The sequence below is a fragment of the Muntiacus reevesi genome, chromosome 4 (genome assembly GCF_963930625.1).
Source record: "Muntiacus reevesi chromosome 4, mMunRee1.1, whole genome shotgun sequence".
Classification (NCBI taxonomy): Eukaryota; Metazoa; Chordata; class Mammalia; order Artiodactyla; family Cervidae; genus Muntiacus; species Muntiacus reevesi.
Genome location: NC_089252.1, coordinates 61,166,796 through 61,192,440, shown reverse-complemented (window position 1 = coordinate 61,192,440; position 25,645 = coordinate 61,166,796). Strand labels below are relative to the sequence as shown.

Here is a 25,645-nt window from a genome sequence, read left to right as displayed (position 1 = left end):
TCAATAGCAAACACAAGAGCTGAAAGTCTTCTCAGCTGAGGGGTGAAAGTGAAAGTGAAAGTGAAGTCGTATCTGACTCTTTGCGACCCCCTGGACTATAGTCCACCAGGCTCCTCCGTCCATGGGATTCTCCAGGCAAGAATACTGGAGTGGGTTGCCATTTCCTTCTAGAAATTTTTAAAATGAAAGAAATTTAGTTTCAATATATACTAGTTCATAATGTTTCTACAATTAAAAGAATTAATTCACATAAATTCCAGTAGCTGGAATGGACCAAAAGGACAATGACTTGCCCCCTTTAACAACTAGTCCAATCTTGAAAATGGAAGCAAATCCTTGCAAACTTTGACACAGATTTTTCAGGAGTGAACAGAGCTGTTAACAGGAAGTTCTGGTTGGAGCAGTGTTTTTGTTACTATCAAATTTCACAGTTCCACTGGTCACAAGAACTGTACTTTGGGTCTAGGTAACTTACTCATGAACTGAGTGGCAATATAACATACTGACTTGGAACTCTGTAGAAGGCAACATCCCCCACAATTAATATTGCCACTCCATAGTAAAGTGAAGTTGTCCATTTACAGTCTGATTAGTGCGTAGCTTTAGTCCATTATCCAATAGTAATTATTGACAAATTCCACAGCAGCTCTACATGTCTCATCTACATAAGTTTTAAAAGCAACAGATGTGATCGTCATGGAGTTCAGAGTAGACTGTTCCACCAAAAGCAGCATCACTACATCCTCACATCCAAACTCACTGGCATGCATGATTGGACAGTGGCTCTTCCTGAAAATGGTCATTCATTCCTTGGTGAATTCCCACTATTTCCCTAAGACCAGTCTTTTTCAATTTCCTCATAGTTTTACTATAGTCTTTCTCTGGCTCTCCTCCTAATTCACTGCAGCTACTTCTCAGTAGAATCACTTCACTTCTCTGCTCACCTCTTACTTGGAAAATAATCACCTTAATATGCTTCTGAATACATTTTGTTGAGGATTGTTGAGGATTTTTACATCACTGAGACAATAGACAGTATTCTGTAATTTTCTTCTACAGTTTTTGCCCGGCTTTGGTATCAGGGCAATGCTGATTTTATAGAATGAGTTAGGAAGTATTACCTCCTCTTCAATATTTTTGTAAAAGTTTGACAAAAGTTGGTATTAGTTCTTTTTAAAATGCTTGGAAGAATTTACCAGGGAAGTTATCAAGACCAGGGCTCTTCCTCATTGGAAGGGTTATAATTATTGTTATTGTTACTGATTCAATCTCCTTACTATTCAAATTTTTTCTTTTTTAAAACATATATATTTTACTGAAGTATAATTGACTTACAATGTTTCAGGTGCACAGTAAAGTGATTCAGTTATATAGACACACATATATTATGCTTGAAATCATTTTACATTACAGGTTATTACAAGATATTGACTGTGGTTCCCTATGCTATACAGTAAACCTTTGTTGCTTGTTGCATATCTATTTTTTAATTAGAAATCTAGCATTCTATTCATACTAAGTCAAACAAGTCAAAATGTCATAATATTTTAATTAGGCAAAAATTCATAAGCTTTCTGAAGTGTACATATTATACATATTTATACATATGTATATAAAAGCTTTTCTACTACACTTGATAAAGGCTTGAGAAAGAACATCAAATATAAAGAAGAAGAGATAGAGAAATTGGAGAATATAAACTAAGTGAAATGGGAGTACTGAATATGAAATAGAAAAAGTGAAACAAACTACCTAAAAGTAAAAGATCATCATATAGTCCAGTTGTTGGTTATTTTTCTTTCTTTTCTTTATTAGTTGGAGGCTAATTACTTTACAATACTGTAGTGGTTTTGCCATACACTGACATGAATCAGCCATAGATTTACATGTGTTCCCCATCCTGATCCCCCCCCCCCACCTCCCTCCCTGCCTGATCCCTCTGGGTCATCCCAGTGCACCAGTCCTGAGCACTTGTCTCATGCATCCAATCTGGACTGGTGATCTGTTTCACACTTGATAATATACATGTTTCGATGCTGTTCTCTCAGATCATCCTACCCTCGCCTTCTCCCCTAGAGTCCAAAAGTCTGTTCTAATGAGATGGATGAAACTGGAGCCCATTATACAGAGTGAAGTAAGCCAGAAAGATAAACACCAATACAGTATACTAGCTCATATATATACGGAATTTAGAAAGATGGTAATGATAACCCTATATGCAAAACAGAAAAAGAGACACCGATGTATAGTCCAGTTGTTTTTTAACATGACTGTTCATTAGGAACATATCTAGAGCTCTGGAGAAAAAAAGCAACACCTGAGTATTTGTATTTTTCAAAAAATTTCAAGATAATTCTGATATGCATCTGGATTTTAAAAAATGATTACAAGTTTTTCTATTAGATCCTAGTTTTAGTGATATGGAGTTCTATTATTTTCCTGTTGACCAATCATGATACAATGATATTAAGTGAGTAACAGCTACATAATCACAATAGTAAAAGATGTTTATCAGTTTTCACAATCAATAGCCAGACCAAAAAAAAAAAAAAAAAAGATAATTACAATCAAAGCCATAATGGGAACACGATTAACAACAATATAAAATAATTGCATACACTTTGGGGGCGTGTCAAGCAGAATGATGTGGTAAGTGGAAGTGCATATATGCACATGTTGTCACAACCCCAGCCAGTCTATATCTTTTGGTTTGTACATTTAATCTATTTACACTTAAGGTAATTATAGATATGTATGATCCTATTACCATTTAAGTAATTGTTTTGGATTTATTTTCTGTAGGTCTTTTTCTTCTCTTATTTCATGCCTAGAGAAATTCCTTTAGCCTTTGTGTAAAACCAGTTTGGTGGTGCTGAATTCTCTTAACTTTCGCTTGTCTGGAAAGCTTTTGATTTCTCCATCAAATCTGAAGGAGAGTCTTGCTGGGTATTCTTGGTTGCAGGTTCTTCCCTTTCATAACTTTAAATATATCATGACATTTCCTTCTAGCTCATAGAGTTTCTGTTGAGAAAACTGCTGATAACCTGATGGGAGTTCCCTTGTATGTTACTGTTTTTTTTCCTTGTTGCTTTTAATATTTTGTCTCTGTCTTTAATTTTTGTCAGTTTGAATAGTCTGTGTCTTGGTGTGTTCCTCCTTGGGTTTATCCTTCCTGGGACTCTCTGTGCTTCCTGGACTTTGTTGACTATTTCCTTTCCCATGTTCAGGAAGTTTTCAGCTATTATGTCTTCAAATATTTTCTCAGGTCCTTTCTCTCTCTCTTCTCCTTCTGGGACACCTATAATGTGAATATTGGTGCATTTAATGTTTTCCCAGATGTCTCTTAGGCTGTCTTCATTTCTTTTCATTCTTTTTTCTATATTCTGTTGTGTGGCAGTGGTTTCCACCATTTTGTCCTCCAGGTCATTTATCTGTTTTTCTGCCTCAGTTTTTCTGCTATTGATTCCTTCTAGTGTATTATTCAACTTTGTTTGCTTGTTCTTTAGTTCTTCTAGGTCTTTGGTAAACATTTAGTGCATCTTCTCAGTCATTGCCTCCATTCTTTTCCTGAGCTCCTGGATCATCTTCACTGTCATTATTCTGAATTCTTTTTCTGGAAGGTTACCTATCTCCACTTCATTTAGTTGTTTTTCTGGGATTTTATCTTGTCCCTTCATCTGGGACATAATTTTCTGCTTTTTCCATCATGATTAACTTCCTGTAATACTGTTTTTATTTTAGCTGTTGTGAGATTGTGCTTCTTCTTGCTTCTTCTGTCTTCCCTCTGATGGCTGAGGCTAAGAGGCTTGAGTTAGCTTCTTGAGGGAGGGACTGGTGATGGTAAAAATTGGGTCTTGCTCTGGTGGGCAGGGCCTTGTTCAGTACAGCTTTAATGCTGCTGATGGGTGGGGTTGCCCTCTCACCTCCCACCCCCATAGTTGTTTGGCCTGAGGTGACCTAGCCATGGGGTCTAGGTACTCTTGTTGTTTCTGTTCAGTTGCCCAGTCATATTCAACTCTTTGTGATGGCATGGACTGCAGCACGCCATGCCTCTCTATCCTCACCATCTCCCAAAGTTTACCAAAATTCATGTCAATTGCATGGGCTCTATAGTAGGGTTAATGGAGAACTCCAAGAGGGTTTACACCAAGGGGAATCTTCCTGTGCCCCCATCCCTGTGGTGAGCCTCTGCTGATCCATGCCTACACAGGAGACCCTCCAACACTAGCAAGTAGTTTTCACTCAGTCTCCTGTGGGGTCACTGCTCCTCTCCTCTGGGTCTTGGTGCAAGAAAAAATTTATTTATGTCCTCCAAGACTGGATCTCCCTTTCCACCAGTCTTCTGGAAAGCCTATAATCAAAACCCGCTGGTCAGGTTCCCTGGGTTTTCCAGTCCCTTTGTCAGATTCCTGGGCTGGGAAGCCTGATGTGGAGCTCAGAATCTTCACAAGAGTGTGAGAACTTCTTTGGTATTATTCTCCAGTCTGTGAGCCACCCACCCACAGGGCATGGGATTCAATATTATTGTGATTGCCTCCCTCCTACCATCTTGCTGTGGCTTTTTCTTTGTCTTTGGATGGGAGTGGTATCTTTTTTGGTGGGTTCCAGCATCCTCCTGTCAATGGTTGTTCAACAGAGAGCAAAACACCGCACAGGTAAGATCTATTCAGATTTTCTACTTATTGTAGATTTTATGTCTCTTTGAATTTGTCTGTTTTACCTAGAGCTATCCAATTTGGGGACATACAATCGATCGCAGTACTCAATTTTTTATTTCTGTTGAACCAATAGTAATATCCCCACTTTCATTTCTGATTTTAATAATTTGAGTCTTCTCTATTTTTTTCTTGTTATTGTTGTTCAGTCACTATGTTGCATTTGACCCTTTGCGGTCCTTTGAACTGCAGGACACCAGGCTTCCCTGTCCTTCTCTAGCACCCTGAGTTTGCTCAAACGCATGTCTATTGAGTCAGTGATGCCATCCAAACATCTCACCCTTTGTTGCCCTCTTCTCATCTTGCCTTCAATCTTTCCCAGAATCAGGGTCTTTTCCAATGAGTCAACTTTTTACAACAGGTGGCCAAAATATTAGAGCTTCAGCTTCAGCACCAGTCCTACCAAAGAATATTCAGGGTTGATCTCCTTTAGGATTGACTGCTGATCTCCTTGCAGTCTAAGGGAGTCTGAAATCTTTTCCAACACCACAGTTCAAAAGCATCAATTTTCTTCAGCACTCAGCCTTCTTTGTGGTCCAACTCTCACATCTGTACACAACTACTGGAAAAACCATAGCTTTGACTATACAGACCTTTGTTGGCAAAGTGATGTCTCTGCTTTGTAATATGCTGTCTAGGTTGGTCATAACTTTTCTTCCAAGGAGTAAATGTCTTTTAATTTTGTGGCTGTAGTCACCATCCATGGTTATTTTGGAGCAAAAAAAAAAGATAAAATAAAATCTGCAACTCTTTCCATTTTTCCTCCATCTATTTCCCATGAACTAATGGGACTGGATACCATAATTTAATTTTTTAAGTATTGAGATATAAACTAGCTGTTTCACTCTCCTCTTTCACCCTTATCAAGAGGTTCTTTATTTCTTCTTCACTTTCTGCCATTAGAGTGGTATCATCTGCATATCTCAGGTTGTTGATAATCCTCCAGGCAATCTTGATTCCAGCTTGTGATTCATCCAGCCCTGCATTGAGTCCACATATAGTTTCTTAGAGACAGGTAAGGTGGTCTCGTATTCCCATAACTCTTTGAGAATTTTCCACAGGTTGTTGTGATCCACACAGTTAAAGACTTCAGTGCACACAGTCAAAGGCTTTAGTGCAGTCCATGAAGCAGGAGATGTTTCTCTGGATTTCTCTTGCCTTTTCTATGATCCAACGGATGCTGGCAATTTGATCTCTTGTTCCTCGCCTTTTCTAAATCCAGCTTGTACACCTGGAAATTCTCAGTTCACATACTGCTGAAGCCTAGCTTGAAGGATTTTGAGCATTACCTTGTTAGTATGTGAAATGAGCAAAATTGTATGGTAGTTTGAATATTCTTTGGTATTGCCCCTCTTTGGGGTTGGAATGAAAACCGACCTTTTCCACTCTTGTGGCCACTGCTCAGTTTTCCGAATTTGCTAGCATGCTGAGTGCAGCACTTACACAGCATCATCCTTGAGGATTTGAAATAGCCCTGCTGGAATTCCATCACCTCCACTAGCTTTGTCTGTAGTAATGCTCCCTAAGTCTCACTTGACTTCATACTCCAGGATGTTTGGCTCTAGGTGAGTGACCACACCATCATGGTTGTTGGGTCATGGAGACCTTTTTTATTGTATAGTTCTTCTGTGTATTCTTGCCACCTCTTCTTAATCTCTTGTGCTTCTGTTAGGCCCTGGCCTTTTCTATCTTTAATTGTGCCAATCTTTCCATGAAATGTTCCCTTGGTAACTCCGATTTTCTTGAAGTGATCTCTAGTCTTTCTTATTCTATTGTTTTCCTCTATTTCTTTGCATTGTTCACTTACAAAGTCTTTCTTATCTCTCCTTGCTATTATTTGGATCTCTGCATTCAGTTGGGTATATCTTTCTCTTTCTCCTTTGCCTTTTGCTTCTTTTCTTTTCTCAGTTATTTGTAAGGCCTCCTCAGACATCCATTTTGCCTTCTTGCATTTCTTTTTCTTTGGGTGGTTTTGATCACCGACTCCTATACAGTGTTGCAAACCCCCATCTATACTTCTTCAGATACTCTATCTACCAGATCTAATTCCTTGAATCTATTCATCTACTCTATAATCATAAGGGATTTGATTTAGGTCATACCTTAATGGTCTAATGGTTTTCCCTATTTTCTTCAATTTAAGGCTGAATTTTTCAATTTCCTAATTCATGATGTGAGCCACAGTCACCTCCAGGTCTTGTTTTTGCTTACTGTACAGAGCTTCTCCATCTTTGGCTGCAAAGAATATAATCAATCTGATTTCGGTATTGACTATCTGGTGATGTCCATGTGTAGAGTCATCTCTTGTGTTGTTGGAAGAGAGTGTTTGCTATGACCAGTGTGCTCTCTTGGCAGAACTCTGTTAGCTTTTGCCCTGTTTCATTTTATACTGCAAGGTCAAACTTGCCTGTTACTCCAGGTATCTCTTGACTTCCTACTTTCATTCCAATCTCCTGTGATGAAAAGGACATCTTTTTTTTTTTTTTTTTTTTTTTTTGGTGTTAGGTCCTATAAAGACCTACAAGACCTTCTAGAACTTTCAACTTAATCTTCTTGTGGCATTAGTGGCTGGGGAATAGACTTGGGTTACTGTGGTGTTGAATGGTTTGCCTTGGAAATGAACCAAGATTATTCTGTCATTTTTGAGACTGCACCCAAGTACTGCATTTCAGATTCTTTTGTTGACCATTGAGCTACTCCATTTCTTCTAAGAGATTCTTGCTCACAGCAATAGATATAATGGTCATATGAATTAAATTCAGCCATTCCCATCCATTTTAGTTCAATGATTCCTAAAATGTCAGTGTTCATTCTTGCTATCTCTTGCTCAACCACGCCCAATTTACCTTGATTCAAGGACCTAGCATTCCACGTCCCTATGCAGTATTGTTCTTTACAGCATTGGCCTTTACTTTCAGCACCACACATATCCACCACTGAGCATAGTTTCCATTTTGGCACAGCCTCTTCATTCTTTCCAGAGTTATTTCTCTGCTCTTCTCCAGTATCATATTTGGCACCCATCAATCTGTGGGTCTAATCTTCTGGTGTCATGTCTTCTTGCATTTTCATACTGTTCATCAGGTTCTCAAGGCAAGAATACTGAAGTTATTTCTCATTCCTTTCTCAGCTGGAAAAGAATTCACCTGTGATACAAGAGATCTCGGTTTGATTTTTGGGTTGGGAAGATCCCCTGGAAGAGAGATAGGCTACCTACTCCAGTATTCTTGGTCTTCGCTGGTGGCTCAGACAGTAAAGAATCTGCCTGCAGTGCAGGAGACTTGGGTTCCATCCCTGGGTTGGGAAGATCTCCTGAAGAAGAAAATGGCAATCCACTCCAGTATTCTTGCCTGGAAAGTTCCATGAACAGAAGAGCCTGGCAGTCTAGTCCATGGGGTTGCAAAGAGTTGGACACGACTGAGCAACTTTCACTTTCTTTCTCCAGTGGACCACCTTTTGTCAGAACTCTCCACCAAGCCATGTTCATCTTGGGTGGCCCTGCATGGAATGGCTTATAGCCTCACTGAGTTACACAAGGCTGTAATTCATGTGCTCATTTTGGCTAGTTTTCTGCTATTATTGTTTTTGTTCTGGAGGCTATGGGATTGTAGTTCTTCTGTCTGCCTTCTGATGGGAGGGACTGGCTGTGGGGAAAACATACTCCTTATGATAATCCAGTGCCTGATGATCTGAGGTGGAGCTGAGGCAGTGAAGCTAGTGCTGAGGAGTGGCTGCAAATACAGATTATTATTACCAGAGAGGTTTGACTGCAGAGTCCATAATAAATAAATAGCTTGTAGATACATCCAAACCTGTCAGTGAGTGGCAAGTGAAAATTATGCTACATCTGGTGGCAGGTTTTACAATGGCAAGTGAATTGATATACTTCAACGGTATAGCTGCATCTGTGGCAGGCTTTAAGTCAGAACCCAACACTTATTTTAGTCTGCACATGGCCTGCCCATTATTTTGTCTACCATTTCCGTCCATGCCTCTTTTCTATGCTGCATATGTGTCTCAGCCACAGTTTGGTGAGCCCACAAGCTAACACTAACCAAAATGAGTAAAAAACAAATGTCACTGGGGAGCTTCTTTGAAAAGGGAGGGACATCCAATAAGAAGAAAACAGAAGATTCTAAGACTGCCAACAAAAAGAAAGCTGCATTTAAAAGAAACTAAGAGAGTCCTACTTAAATTACAGGTTTATTGCAACAGGTGATTCACATTCTCTAAGCCCACTTTGTATAATATGTGGCAACCAGCTGTCCAATGAAGCTGTTAAACCTGCTTTGCCACATAGAGACCAAGCACCCTGTATCAAAAGACATGCCTTTGGAATTTTTCAAAAGAAAGTAATGTGAATGTAAAGAACAGAAGCAATCAGTGAAGGCCACCACTTCGTCAAATGTGTCTACACAGAGAGCATCATTCTCAGTGGCTAACTGCATTTCTAAAGCTAAGAAGCCCTTTACTATTGGGGAAGAGTTGATTCGACTTGCTCCTGAGGATATTTGTTGTGAGCTTTTAGGAGAGGCTGAAGTTCAAAAGTTATCACCATGACTAGATGAATTAATGAAATAGCAGAGGATATTGAGGTACAATTGTTAGCAAGGATTAATGAGTCACCATGGTAAGTAATCCAGGTTGGTGAGTCTACTGATATTGACAATGAGGCAAAGTGCTTTGTGTGTTTGTGTGTGTGTGTGAGAGAGAGAGAGAGAGGGAGAGAGAGAGGAGAGAGAGAGGTTTCAGGAGGATGTGCAAGATATGTTATGTGCACTTCTGTTGTCAGCTAGCACCACAGCTTCAGAATTATTCAAGTCTTTGAGTGACTACATATCAGGAAAGCTGAACTGGTCGTTTTGTGTCGGTATATGCATGGACGGAGCAGCTGCCATTACTGGACAGCTTTCTGGTTTCACTATTCAGTTCAAAGAGGTCACTTCTGAATGTGAGCCTATGCATTGTGTCATTCATAGAGAAATGCTCGCTAGCCAAAAATGCCACCCAAACATTTTGCAGAATATGATTAAAATTAGTAACAACATCAAAATACATGCCCTTAACTCACAACTGTTCACACAGCTCTGTGAGGAGATGGACACAGAGCACACACATCCTTATAAACAGAAGTGAGATGGCTTTCTAAAGGTAGACCACCAACCAGAGTTTTTAAGTTATGAGAGCCACACCAGATATTTTTTAGAAAAACAGTCACCACTGGAAGCACATTTCAGTGAAACAGAATAGGTCACAAAGATGCTTAATTGTGTGACATATTCATCTTGCTCAACAAGCTCAATCTGTCACTTCAGGGGAGAAGGACAACTGTGTTCTAGCCAGCAGATAAAGCGTCTGCATTCAAAGCCAATTTTAAATTATGGGGGGTACTGAGTGAACATTGAAATTTTTAACAAGTTTCAACATTAGCAGAGATTTTTAAAGAGACTGAGCAAGGGCCTTCTTTCTCCCAGCTCATGCATGATCATCAATCTCAATTTTGAAAAGAATTTGAGAATTAGTTCCCAATTACAAAAGATCCCCAAACTGGGGAGGAATGAATCAGTGACCCATTTGTGAATAAGACAGGTAAATCGACCTTGCACATGCTAGAAGAGGCAATTGCTTGAGATTGCAAATGATGGTACCCTTAAAAGTATGTTTGAGATGATGTCAAATCTCCATTCTGGATTGAAGTCAAAGTGGAATATGCTGAGATTGCCAAAAAAGCACTGAAAAGGCTGCTTCCATTTCCAACATCCTATCTTTGTGAAGGAAGGTTTTCTGCAATGACAGCAATCAGAACAAGATTACAGAGTAGAATGGACATAAGCAACACACTTCGGGTGTCATTGTCTTCTATCACCCCCAGATGGGACCATCTAGTTGCAGGAAAACAAGCCCAGGGCTCCCATTGATTAAGATTACTGCCTAATATCCTTTCTATTTGCAGCACTCCCTTGAGCACTTCTTCCAGAGACAGTGTAGTGGTCACAGACTCCCTTGGCTTTTGTTGATCTGGGAATGACAGTTTTGCTGTATCTATGAATCTTGGTTGACAGTTTTGTTTTTTTTTTAAAGCACCTTGAATACATCTTCCCACTATCTTCTGACTTCCAAAGTTCCTAATGAGAAACCAACAAATATTCTCTTTGTGAGTCACTTGTGTGTAATAATTTCCTTCTCACTTGCTACTTTCAGGATTTCTTCTTTTTCTTTTTAACTATAATGTGTCTTGGTGTAGGTCTCTGATTTCATTTTAGAGTTTACTGAGCATCTTGATGTTTACATGCATTCATTTCTTTAAATTCTAGAAGCTTCTAATATTATCTCTTCAATCTATCTCTCTGCCTCTTTCTCATTTCTACCTAGGGGACTCCCACAATGCATATTTTGGTCTTTTTGATGGTGATGGTGTTCAATTGGTCTCTTATGCTCTGTGTGCTTTTCCTCAATCATTTCTCTTTCTGTTTCTCAGACTAGATAACTTCTGTAGTATTTTGTCTTTACTCTTTCTGTTCCTCAGCCATGATCATTTAGAGTCCTGTATTCAAGTTTACTGATTTATTCTTCTGCCTGCCAAGTCTTCTTTGAATGCTGCTGATGAATTTTTCATTTTAGTTATTATCCTCTTCCATCCCAGAATTTTATTTTGGTTTCTTTCTAGGTTTTCTCTTTATTGATGTTTTTCTTTTGTTTACTCAGTTTTCTTGAGTTTCTCCCCATATTCCTTTACTTCTTTTAGCATCTTTAGAACCGTTGTTTAAAAGCCTTTGTCTAATACATCTGCCACAACTTTTTAAAATTTTACTTTATAATGGAGTAGAGTTGATTTACAATGTTGTGTTCATTTCAAATTTACAGCAAAATGATTCAGTTATACCTATACATGTACCTATTCTTTTTCAAATTCTTTTCCCATTTAGGTTATTCCAGACTGCTGAGCAGAGTTCCCTGTGTTATGTAGTAGGCCCTTGTTTGTCGTCATTTTTGTTTGTTTTAAATTGGGGTATAGTTGATGTAAAACGTCGTCCTCATTTCTGCTGCACAACAAAGTAAATCAGCTGTATGTATATGCACTCGCCCTCCTTCTTGGACCTCCCTCCCACTCCCTGTCCCATCCCTACAGGTCACCACCGAGCACCAAGCTGAGCTCCTTGTGCTTTACAGCAAGCTCCTACTGCGTGTTTTACACACGGCAGTGCACATAGATCAATCCCAACCTCCCAGTTTATGTCACCCCACTCCTCTCCCTCATGTGCATAATCTGCTCGCTATCTGTATCTCTATTCTTGCCCTGCAAATAGGTTAATCTGCACCATTTTTCTAGATTCCATATGCATGCATTAATATATGATGTTTGCTTCTCTCTTTCTGACTTATTTCACTCTGTATTACAGACTCTAGGTTCATCCACATCTCTACAAATGATCCAATTTTGTCCTTTGTGTCTGAGTAATATTTCATTGTACCAGATCCCCCCCCCCCCCCTTCACCTGTCAATGGACATTTAGGTTTCTTCAAAATCCTGGATATTGCAAACAGTGCTACAAAGAACACTGGGGTGAAAATATCCTTTTGAACCACGTTATTGTCTGGATATATGCCGAGGAGTAGGATTACTGGATCATATGGCAGCTCTGTTTTTAGTTTCTTAAGAAACCTCCATACTGTTCTCCATGATGACTGCACCAATTTATATTCCCACCAACTCTGTAGGAGAGTTTGCTTTTTTCCATACTCTGCAGCTTTGCTTGTAGACTTTTGAACAATGGCCATTCAAATTTGTGTGAAGTGATATCTCATTGTAGTTTTGATTTACATTTCTCTAATAACCAGTATTTTGAGCATTTTTTCCTGTGCCTCATGGTCATCTGTATATATTCTTTGGAGAAATGTCTATTTAGATATCCTGCTACCTTTCAAATTAGGGTTGTTGTTTTTTTTTTATATTGAGCTGCATAAGCTGTTTGTATATATTGGGTGTTAATTCATTGTCGGTTACAGCACTTGCAAATATATTCTCCCATTCTGTGCAGTGTCTTTTCAGTTTGACTATGGTTTCCTTTGCTGTGCAAAAGCTTTTGAGATGGGTTAGGTCCCATTTGTTAATTTTTAAAATTTCCCTTACTCTAGGAGTTGGGTTGAAAAAGATATTGCTGTAATTTCTGTCAGAGTGTTCTGTCAATATTTTCTTTAAGTGTTTTAGAGTATATCCATTCTTATGTTTAGTCCTTTTATCCATTTTGAGTTTTTGTGTATGGGGTTAAAGAATGTTCTAATTTCATTCTTTTCTACACAGCTGTCCAATTTTCTAAGCACCATTTATTGAAGAGACTGTCTTTTCTCTTGTGTAGTCTTGCCTCCTTTGTCATAGTTAGTTGACAACAGGTTTGTGCGTTTATTTCTGGGCTTTCTATTCTGTCCCTTTCATCTCGGTTTCTGTTTTTGTGCCAGTACAATACTGTTTTGATGACTGTAGCTTTGTAGTATAGTAAGAAGTCAGGGCCCCTGATTCTTCCAGCTCTGTTTTCCTTACCCAAGATTGCATTGGCTATTCAGTGTCTTTTGGGTATCCAAAAAATTTAAAAAATGTTTTTCTTCTAGTTCAGTGAAAAATGCCATTGGCAATTTGATATGAATTGCATTGGATTTATGGATTATCTTGTGTAATATAGTCATTTTGAAAATATCCCAAAGCAAGAATAAGATATATCTTTAGTTTGTGTCATCTTCAATTTCTTTCATCAGCATCTTATGGTTTTTGGAGTACAGGTGTTTTCCCTCCTTAAGTAGTTTTATTCCTAGGTATTTTGTTATTTTTGATATGGTAAATGGAATTGTTTCCTTAATTTCTCTTTCTGTTCTTTTGTTGTTGGTCTCTAGAAATGCAACAGAGTTCTGTATTAATTTTAAATCCTACCACCTTACTGAATTCACTGATGAGCTCTAATAGTTTTCTGGTAGCATCTTTAGAATTTTGTATGTATAGTACCATGTTATCTGCAAACAGTAACAGATTTATTCTTCTTTTCTAATTTGGAGTCCCTTTCTTTTTCTTCTCTGATTGCCATGGCTAAGCTTCCAAAACTATGTTGAATAAGAGTGGTTAAAATGAACACCCTTGTCATTCCTGATCTTAGAGAAACTGCTTTAAGCTTTTCACCATTGCATATGATGTTAGCTATAGGCTTGTCATATATGCCCTTTATTATGTTGAGTATATTCCCTCTATGCCTACTGTCTGGAGATTTTTTTATTATAAATATATATTGAATTTTGTCAAAAGTTTTTTCTCCATCTATTGATATGATCACATGAATTTTATTCTTCAACTTGCTGATGTGGTGACCACACTGACTGATTTGGGAATATTAAAAATCTTGCACCTCTAGAGTAAATCTCACTTGATCAAGGTGTATGATCCTTTTAATGTATTGTTGACTCTCTTAGAATTTTGTTGAGATTTTTGTCTGTATGGTCATCCACGATGCTGTCCTGTATTTCTCTTTTTTGTGTTATCTTGGTCTGGTTTTGGTATCAGGGTGATGGTGGCCTCATAGAATGAGTTTGGCTGTGTTACTTTCTCTGAGATGTTTTGGAATAGTTTTAGAACTCTTCTCTAAGTGTATGATATAACATACCTGTGAAGTCAGCTCTTCCTAGACTGTTTTTGGAAGTTTTTAAATCAGTTTCAATTTCAGCTTATGATTGGTCTGTTCATATTTTCTATTTCTTCCTGCTTCAGTCTAGGGAGATTGAAGGTCCCCAAGACTTTATCCATTTCTTCCATGTTGTTCATTTTATTTGTATATAGGAGTTTGTGCCAGTCTCTTGTGATCCTATGAATTTCCTATTAATTTCTGTGTTGTCCATTGTAATGCCCCCTTTTCCTTTCTGATTTATTGATTTGAGCCCTCTCCCTCTTTTCCTTGATGAGTCTGGCTGAAAGTTTATCAATTTTGTTTATCTTTTCAAAGAACCAGCTTTTAGCTTCATTGATCTTTTCTGTCATTTTCGCTATCTCTACTTCATTTTCTTTTACACCCTTTGACACTACAATTCTATTATTGGGTGTATAACTCAACTCAATTCTCACACATTTTGTAAAAGGACATGTACAAAAAATGGTTTTCATGGCTTTACCTATGATGGTGCTGTGGGGAATTGAGACCTAAGACAATCTTTGAATCTACCATTCAGGGGCCAGAGAGATAAAGCATGGTGCATAGCCTCCATGGGGCATTACACAGCAGCTGAGAACAAAACTTTAGATATATACATAGCATAGCAAATAATTATTAGAAACAAAAAAACTTGAAAAATGTTTAATAACAGAATTGTATATAACACTACTTAATATATATTTTTTGAAAACAGAAAAATTATTTTCATTAAACTGCCTATAGAATAGCGTTAGAATGGGTCATGTTATGATGATGAAGAGAATAAATCACTGTAAAGACCAATAAGAAGTTATAAGCTGAATAATACAATTGACTCAGCGTCCTTAGCTGCAGTTTCCTCAGAAAGAAAAACAAAGAAACCTACTCTGTTTTATCCTTCCTATGTCACAAGAAAAATTGTAATTCTTCCACATGATTGTTTTAAGTTTTTGCTCTTCTCTTCTGGTTACACAACTATGATTGCTTTCACTCCCATTGTTACCACCATGACATAGTTTCTACTCTTTAATCTTCTGGAAATCTTTCCTCTGCTCACAAGATTTTTTAATATCTCACTTATGCTTTGGCATCCAAAACTGTATATTCGAAATGTGGTTTGATCAGTAGTAATCTTGTCTTGACATTTTACATTTATTAAAGCAATAGTTTTTAGTATTTTTCATGTTGTTTACTTAACCCTTCTATGTTTGCATTATGACATTTTATATCTTATATATTCTAGCTGGTTCAATGCAAGTTCCTTCAGCATTTGCTGCAAAGCTGGTCTGGAGGTGCAGAATTCTCCTAGCTTTCATTTTTGTGTTAAGGTTTTGCTTTCTCTGTCAAATCTGAATGATGACCTTGCTGGGTAGAGTATTCTTGGTTGCAGTTTCTTCCCTTTCATCAGTTTAAATGTATTGTGCCTTTCTCTTCTGGCCTGCAATGTTTCTGCTGAGAAATCAGCTGATAACTTTATGGGTTTCCCTTATGTATTGTTTGTTGTTTTTCCCTTGTTGCTTTTAATATTTTTCTTTTTTAATTTTTAAAAATTAAATGAAACTTTTAAAATTAAAACAAAAAGGTTTTCGTTTTTAATTTTTGTCAGTTTGATTACTATATGTCTCCATGTGTTCCTCCTTTGCATTATCCTGGCTGGGACTCTGCACTTCCTGGACTTGGGTGACTGTTTACTTTCCCACGTTAGGGAATATTTCAGCTATTATCTCTTCAAATATTTTCTCAGGCCCTTTCTCTCTCTTCTTTTTCTGGGACCCCTATCATGTGATTGTTTCTGCATTTAATGTTTTCCCAGAGGTGTCTTAGACTGTTCTCTCTTTTTTTTTTCTATTCTGTTCTATAGCAGTGATTTTCACCAAGTTGCCTTTCAAGTCACTTATCCACTCTTCTGTCTCAATTATTCTACTATTGTTTCCTTCTTGTGTAGTTTTCACTTATTTTACTGTTCACCTTTGTTTGTTTGGTCTTTAGTTCTTCTAGATCTTTGTTAAATATTTCTTGTGTCTTCTCAGTCTGTGCCTCCAATCTTTTTCTGAGATTTTAGATAATCTTTAATATCATTACTCTGAATTCTTTTTTGGCTAGATCCACCTCAGTTATTCTTCTGGATAGATTGCCTATCTCCACTGCTCTTAAGTCTGTTCTGAGTTGTTCTGTTAGTGGTTTATCAGTTTCCTTTATCAGGACATATTCCTCTGCTGTGTCATTTTGTCTAACTTTCTGTGATTGCAGTTGCACATTGCAGCTGCAGGGTTGTAGTTCTTGCTTCTGTTGTCTGCCACCCATAGCTGAGGCTTCCTGGTGGGAGAGACTGGTACTTGCCCACTGGTGGGTGGCATTCAGTCTTATCCCTCTGGTAGGTAGGATCATGTCTGGGTGTGTGTTCATTATTGGGCAGCTATTTATCCTGGAAGACTTTAAGCAGCCTCTCTGCTGATGGGTGGGGTTATGTCCCCACTCTGTTGGTTCCTTGACCTTAGGCACCTCAGTTCTGGAAGCTTCAGGCTGTTGGGTGGGGCCAGGTCTTAGGGAAAAAATGGCAGCCTCCTAGAGGGCCCATGCCAATCAACACTTGACAGAGTCACTTCTACCAGTCTCCCTTTCCCCACAGTACATGACAGAGGCCCCCTGCCTCTGCAGGGGACCCTATAACACTTGCAGCTAAGTCTGGCCCAGTCTCTTATCAGGTCACTGCTATATTCCCTAGGTCCTGGTGCACACAACACCCTCCAAGAGTGGAGTTTCCGTTTCCCCCAGTTCTGTGGAAGTCCTATGGCCAAATCCAAATGGTCTTCAAAGCTAATCTCTCCGAGGGCTATTCCTCTCATTCCCAGACTCCAAGGCTGAGATGCCCAAATGTAGAGCTCAGAAATTTCACTCCTGTGGGAAAACTTCTGTGGTATAACTATTTTCCAGTTTGTGGGTTGCCCACCAGTGTGTTTGGGATTTGATTTTATTGTGATTGTGCCCCTCTTATCATCTCCTTGTGGCTTCTTCTTTACCTTTGGATGTGGGTTATCTTTTTTGGTAGGTTCCAGCATTTTTTGTCCATAGTTTTTCAACAGTTATTTGTGATTTGGGTGTTTCCATTAAAAGGGTGATCTCAAGACCTTCTCCTACCTATGCCATCTTGCCTCTCTTCTGCCATAAACTCTATTCAGGGTCAGATTTCATTGATATACACTATTTCCTTTGAATGGGTCACACTTTCCTGTTTCTTTGTATGTCTTGTGATGTTTTTGTTGAACACTGGGCATTTGAATGTAATAATGTTGTAGCTCTGGAAATCAGATTCTTCCCCCTTCCCCAAGAGTTTGCTGTTGTTGTTTTTGACTGCTGTTGACTGTCTCTGTCCTGAGAATCAGCCTAAGGTGCAAAGTCAAGAGCTTATGTATTTTCTCAGAATTTTCTTAGGCATTTGCAATCACCTTCTAATTTTATCCACATATGCAGTTGTTTTTTTAATAGTCTGGTCTTGAATTCCTGTCTCTCAAAAGACAAAAATCTGAAAATGAAGCTGTGAGGAAGAGTTCTGGCTCTTTAAGTATCTTGGAAGACACTTGAGCCAGGAGGGGTAGGAGCTTGCAATAATGGGAAGAGGTGCAACCACAATGGCTCTCCTCTAGCTCTATTTATCTGCACCTCTCTGATCAGAAGTAGCAATCACCAATCATATCAGAGATCCCTGATACTTGAAAGAAAGGGTACTTGTTGCCCACCCTGACTCTCACAAGTTGGGTGCAAGCCGCTTCAGGAGCACAGTTGCAGCTGCCTTCCATGTAACTGTATGTTGGGAATTGGTAGCTGCCACTGTGCCAAATGTTGATTATTGACATAAAATTTACCATCCAGTGTTCCCATAAAAGTTACTTGTGTTCAACAGACTCCAGAGCTCCACAATAGTTTCATAAGATAATTTAGCTGATCCAGTTGTTGTCGAGTTGGGTAGACAGACTTGTGGTGCTTCTGCCTTCACCATCTATCCTGAAGCCTCTTTTTTTTTTTTCTTCAATCTATCTAGGTAAAAATTTATTTTACATGTTCTTTAAAAAATCCTTTGCTTTCTTTTATTTTCTCTATAATCTTTCTAATTTATATTTCATTCATCTCTGTTCTAATCTTTATTATTTATTCCTTGTGCTAGGTTTTGGTTTAATTTTTCCCTCCCTTCTGAAGGACAGCTTTTGACAGATATAGGATTGTTGATTGACACTTTTTAGAGTTTTTCTTCAGCACACACTTTGAATATACCAACCCTGGTATATACTGAATATATACCAGGTTGACTGTATACCAGGGTTGAATATATCAACCCTGACCTCTGGTTTCCAAAGTACCAAGGGAGTAATCTGATTATAACCTATTGAAGATCATTTTTATGTGACAGGTCACTTCTCTCTTGCTGTTCAAGATTTTCTTTTACTTTCAACAACTTTTGTGTCTCCACATGACTTTCTTTGAATTATTCTGATTAGGCATTCATTAAGGTTCTTGAGTGTTTATGTTCAGGTGTTTCTTCAAATTTGGGAAGTTTTTAGGCATTCTTTCTTTCCCTTTGCTCCTGTTTCTCTCTTCTTCTGGAACTCCCAATAATGCATGTTTAATCCTCTGGAAGACGTTCCACAGATTGGAACTTGAGCTTTTTTCACCTTCCTTCACGCTTTATTCTTTGTTCCCCATACTTGACAATTTCAATTGCTTTATCTTCTAATTCACTGATTCTTCTCCTACTCAAATCTGTGTTGATTGCCATCTAATGAGTTTTCTATTCAAGCTCTTGTACTTTTCAGTTTCAGAATTTCTTTTTGGTATGTTCTTATATTTTCTCTTTATTCAATTTCCATTTTCTTCATACATCATTTTTGACCTTCTCCATGTCTTGCTTTAGTTATCTGAACATCTTAAAGACACTTTTTTCCAATTTTTTGTCTATTGTGTCTGCTATCTGCCCTTTCTCACCAGTTTCTGTTGATTTTTTCCCTTGGAATAGAGATTTTTTTCCCCTGTTTCTTTGCACATCTTATATTTTTTTCTAAAAATTTTATAATTGAGTCCAGCAATGGAATAAGTCTGGAAATCAGATTGTTCCAGTTCTCAAGGGATTTCCTTTTGCTTTTGTTTATTTTACTGATATTTTTATTGTTTTATGATCTCTTTCCCAGGGATCTGCCTGGCGTATAAACTTAAGGTCTTATCAGATCTTTCTGAGCCTGTGTTATTTCCTTAGGCATGTATGGTAACATGCATATGTAGTTGCTTTTAAATGTCTTAGTCCTTTAATGTCTGACTCCCAAAATGAAGAAAAGAGATAAATAAAAATGGAGAGAAAATTGCCAGCTCTTTAAATCTCCTGGAAGTTGCTTAAGCTATAGAGCAAGGGGCTTGCAACAATGGGAGTGGTGGTGCAGCAATGACTGCCCAGCTCTTAGTCTGCATTTCCATTATCAGAAGCAGCAATCAGCAATCAGAAAACAGATCCCTGATATTCAGAGCACAGAGTCCTTACTGTCCACCCTGGGTCAGCAAGCTGCATATAAACTGCTCCTGGTAGAAACGAACAACTGTCTGTCTCAGAGATATAAGTGGAGGATGGGTAGCCATTGCTGAAATTGACCAAAATTAACTGCAATTTCCCATTCAAACCTTCTCCTTGAAGCTGCAAGTCTGAACAGACTCCAGAGTTACAACATAGCTATATCAAGCAGATTCTGCCAGTATAACTGTCTAGGAAAGACAGGTTCCTGACACTTTATACTCTGTCATCTCCCCAGAATTCCATAGCTCTTTTATATATTGCTGAGTTCCACTTATTAATGTTTCTTTGAGGATTTTTACACCTGTTTTCATGAGAGCTATTAATCTGTTTTCCTTTCTTGAGTGGTGGTCTTTGTAACATGAGTTGGGGAATTTCTCCTTTTCTGTTTTCTGGTTGATAATGAGTAGGATTGCTTTTTCTTTAGATGTTTGGTATAATTCTCCACTGAAACATCTGATTCTTTCCTGGAAGTTTTCATTTTTATTTTTAAAATGTTTGAATAATTTATTATTTGGCCATGCCATGCAACATGTTTAAGATCTTGGTACCCTGACCAGGGATTGTACCCATGCCCCTGCATTGGAAGCTCAGAGTCTTAACACTAGACCACCAGGAAAGTCCCTTCTTGGGCATTTTTAAATTAAAAATTCAATATATTTCTAGAACTACAAAATTATATATTTCATATTAGGTGAATTTTTTAAGAACTAGTCTATTTGCTTTTGTCAAATTTGTAAAATTGTTTATATTTCCTTATTATTCTTTTAACATCCACAAGATCTATAGTAATATACCATTTCATTTCTGATATCTGCTAATTTGTGTTGTTTGGCAATATTATTGGTCTTTTCAAAGAACCATCTTTTGTTTACTTTATTGCTTTTCTAGTTTCAATTTCATTATTTTCCTACTTCTGCACCTCTGGGTTTACCCTGCTCTTCTTTTTATATGATCCTAAGGTGAGAGCTTACATAATTTTCTTGAGACTTTCCCTTAAAATTTTTTTTAAATTTATTTTTGGCTGCATTGGGTCTCTGTTGGAGCCACAGGCTTTCTCCAATTGTGGCATGCAGGTTTAGTCACCCTGTAGCATATGGGCTCTTAGTTCCTGACCAGTGATCAAACCTTAGCACCCTGCATTGGAAGGCAAATTCTTAACCACTGGAGCATAAGAGAAGTCCCAACTTTCCCTTTTTTCTAATGTAAGAATTTGGTGCTATAAATTTTTCACTCAACACTACTTTAGTTGTGGTCCACTCAACTGGGTGTTTTACTCTCATTTTCATTTAGTTCAATAGTTTTTAGTTTCTCTTGAGATTTCCTCTTTGATGCAAAGATTATTCAACAATTTGTTGTTTAGTTTCCAACTATTCAGAGATTTTCCTATTATCTTTCTGGTATTGTCTTTTAGTTTGGTTCCTTTGTGGTGAGAACACACACAGTATGATTTCAAGTATTTTGAATATCTTGAAGTCTGTTTTATGGTCCTATGATGGTAAGTGATCTGTCTTGGTAAACTATCCACAGGAGAAATGGAAAATGTGTGTGTGCACATATGTGTGCTGCATCCTGTTGACTATGGTGCTGTTCAGTTATTATATATCCTTGCAGATTTCCATGTAGTTAAATTATTGAAAGAGAGGCACTAAGGTCTCCAACTATAATCATGGATTTGTCTATTTCTCTTCTCAGCTCTATCCATTTTGCTTTAAGTGTTTTGCAGCTCTGTTGTTTGGTACATACAAATTTATGATTGTCCTGTCTTCTTGACAGCCTGGCCTTTTTATTCTTATGAGATGCCCCTCTCTGACCCTAGCAATTTTCTCTGCTCTAGAGTCTACTTTATCTGACATTAATATATCTGCTAATGCACTTTTCTGATTAATGTTTGTATTGCATATCTTTTGCCATCTTTTTCCTTTCAACCTATCCATATGAGAGGGTAAAAGGCAGGAAGCCCAGGTGTCTCCAAATGGAGAACACAGGTTGCAAGTGTCACACATTTCTTATCTCTCTCTTAAGCAGCAGGAGGAAACAAAGTATAAGTGCTAGATTTTATTCCCCTTCTCTATACAAACTTAAAAAGAGGTTTCTTTTAAAATTCTGTGTTGCCATAGACACCTGGTGCCACCTGAACTTAACTGTTCTCAAACCTTGAGCTAACCAATGCTTTTTTCTTGTGGAAATGTTTGTCTTAAGCTATTTTAAGGAACTATGTATTTACCCTAGACTCTGTCTTCAAGTCGATTCTGCTTAAGACTCAGAAGAGTCATAAGATATTACAACAGGTGTATGGACCAAATCAGTCTTTAGATAATCTGCTGCAACTGACTCAGACAGTCTATTACAGCAGGGATTACGGGGAAAAGAAAAATAGGCAGAAAAAGACAAACAAACAGGCAGAAGCCCTTGTAATGGCTGTCAGAACCGTTCTTAAACAGCCTGAGAAAAATGCCCAGAGGGACCCAGGTGAAAAGGGATGGGCTTGCTATTACTGTGGAAAAGAGGGGCACCTCAAGCGGGATTGCCCTCAGGCAGTTAAGCCACCCCTGGCTCCATTTCCTCTCTGGAAGGGACCACACTGGAGAAGAGACTGCCCCCAGAGGCATAGGTTTCAGGGGTCAGATTCTCAAGACAATCAGGACTGAAGGTGCCCAGGGGTCCCCACACAAGCTCTCATACTAATTACCCCTGAGTAATACCCCAGGTATTAATAACTGGGGGGCGGGGGGGGGGGAATCCCTCGATTTCTTTTTAGACACTGGGGCAACTTACTCTGTGCTTACTGAAGTCCCTGGCCCACCCCAGTCTGCTTCTGTAATGGGACTGTCTGGACAAGCCAAAGGTTATTATTTCAGTCGTCCTCTAAGCTGCAACTGGAACTTTGTGCTATTGTCACACGAATTTCTGATCATGGCAGTCTTCCTCACCCCTTTTGGGGAGGGATATACTGAGCAAGGTCTGTGCCTCTGTTTTCATGAATATGGAGCCCTCCCTTTCTCTCTAAGTGAACAAAATGTAAATCCTAGAGTGTGGGCTGGTGGAAAATCTGTGAGACAAGCACAAAATGCTATTCCTATAGTGGTCAAGCTCAAAGGCCCACATTTATTTCCACATAAAAAGCACTACCTACTGATACCTGAGGTTAAGGAAGGGTTAAAACCCATCATTGAGAATTTAAAGGAGCAGGGGCTATTCACATATTGCTGAAATCATCCCCTACCTATGACTTTTAAGACAACTGAGAGGACTTTTAGGAATCACAGGCTACTGCTGCATTTGGATTCCGGGTTAGGGGAACTTGCCCAGCCTTTATATAAATTTCTAACTGAAACTCAACAAGCCCAAACTGACAAACTGGTTTGGTCTCCAGATACTCAAAAGGCCTTTAAGGCTCTTCTGACTGCTATCTTGCAAGCTTCCACTTGGAGCTTGCCCACAGGGTCAGAATTTAATTTGTCACTGAAAGAAAAGGTATGGCCTTGGGAGTTTTGACACAACCGCAAGGGCTTCACCAGCAACCTATAGCGTGTCTGAGCAGACAATCAGATGTAGTGTCACGTAGGTGGCCACACTAAGAGTAATTAAAGCAACTGATTTATTAACACCTGAATCCCTCAAAATAATTAATGGGTGAAATCTTACCGTACTGACTTCTCATGAGGCGAGTGGACTGTTAAACTGTAAGGTTAATACTTGGATGACAGACAGTAAGCTTCTTAAATATCAGTTCTTGTTGTTCCAAGGACCAAAAACTAAGCTTAAAGTTAGCGGAAATTTAAATACTGCCACTTTCCTTCCTGAAAAGGGAAATGAAACACTTGATCACAATTGTTTCCAATTTCTAACTTTAAACTATGCAGCTCGGAAAGATCTGATGGATACCCCATTGGACAATCCAGATATGGAAATATTTACAGATGGCAGTTCTTTTGTTTGGGATGGGAAGTGTTAAGCAGGTTACACCGTGCTGGTGGCTGAACAGGTTTTAGAGGCAAAATCTCTACCCCAGGGAATGAGTGCTCAGTTAGAGGAGCTTGTGGCTCTGACCTGAGCTCTAGAGTTAAGTAAAGGATAGCGAGTGAATATCTACACTGACTCTAAGTATGCTTATTTGACTTTACATGCTCATGCTGCAATATGGAAAGACAGTTTAAAATGGCAACAGGAGAACCTATTAAGCATTTCAGAGAGATTGAGAGACTTTTAACTGCTATATATTGTCCTAAAGAATTAGCTGTTATGCACTGCAAAGGGCACAGCAGGGACGAGAGTAAAGTAGCTGAAGGTAATCAGCTGGCTGACTGTCAAGCCAGAAAAGTGGCACTTTGCGAAACCCCTTCACTGAAGACACCTTTGATCTGGACAAGTCCTGTGGAACAGGAAAAGCCACAATATACTGAGGAAGAATTAGAAAGATATTAGAAAAGAGGAGAAAGATTACTGATAAAGGATTTTTACAGTCAAAGGATGGACAATTAATAATTCTTGAAAATGCTCAATGGAAAATTCTTAAGGGTTTACAGCAGAGTTTTCATTTAGGTGTAGAGAGTACTTAACAGAAGGCTTTTCATTTGTTTGAAGGTGAAATGTAATGAAAACTTTAAAGAACATTATCAAAAGATGTGAGGCTTGTCAGAAAAATAACCCAAAGACTGAAAAGCTAACAAAATCCTGGGTTACAATGAAGTGGAAAATATCCTGAAGAGGACTGGGAAATTGATTTTACTCATATGCCAAAAGCAAATGGATATTCTTGCTTACAAGTTTGGGTGGATACCTTTACTGGATGGATGAGGCTTTTCCCTGTCATAGTGACAGGCTACAGAGGTTAAAGAATTTTAATCCATGAAATTATCCCCAGGTTTGGGCTGCCATGGAGCCTTCAGAGTGACAATGGCTCCACCTTTAAGCTGCTGTAACTCAGGGGGTGTCTAAAGGTCTAGGAATAGAGTATCACTTACACTGTTTCAGGATACCCCAATCCTCAGGAAAGGTTGAAAATGCTAACAACATTATTAAGTGACATCTGCGCAAATTAACTCAAGAGACGCAGGACAATTGGATAAAAGTTCTACCCATAGCTTTAATGAGGGCTCAAATTGCCCCCCAAAAGGAGGGGCTGTCCCCCTTTGAATGAATTTATGGAAGGCTTTTCTTACACACAATCATTGTTATAGAACCTGAAGCCTTGGAATTAACTAATTATGTAACTCAGCTCTCAGCTTTTCAACAAGCATTAGCGGAACTCCAGGAGGTGACTCCTGACCCTTCCTCTGAGTCAAGCAAGCCTCTATTTGAACCAGGAATCGAGGTCTTGATAAAAACATTAGGATCTTGGAGCCAATCCCTTGAGTCCCTCTGGGAAGGCCCTTACCAGGTTATTCTTTCTTCTCCCATAGTTGTCAAAGTGCCAGGAATTGATTCCCAGGTGCATCACACTTGATTTAAGAGGTGGTGCCCTGACCAGAACTAAGTGATGTCATTTTATGTCTTTACTTTGTAGGTTCTGACTTTGTGTTTTTCAGATGAGCCTGATAATCTATGTGAGCTTGCTTCTGTTGACTCCAAAAATCCTGAGTCTGCCATTTGATCCCCAAGACAATGACTTCCTGTCCTGGGCTCCCTCCTATGCTGCAATCCACAATTGATCTAACTGCTGGGTCTGTGGAGCGCTCCCCTCTTCATCAGTGGAAGGCTTCCTGTAGTGG

The 25,645-nt window shown here is 38.7% G+C and overlaps 1 protein-coding gene and 1 pseudogene across 1 annotated transcript in view; both read right to left on the bottom strand.

Moving 5' to 3' along the window:
- URGCP (upregulator of cell proliferation) overlaps positions 1-25,645 on the bottom strand; it is a 113,251-nt gene that overhangs the window by 78,812 nt on the left and 8,794 nt on the right. The window lies entirely within an intron of this gene.
- LOC136167444 (NTF2-related export protein 2 pseudogene) lies at positions 299-735 on the bottom strand (annotated as a pseudogene).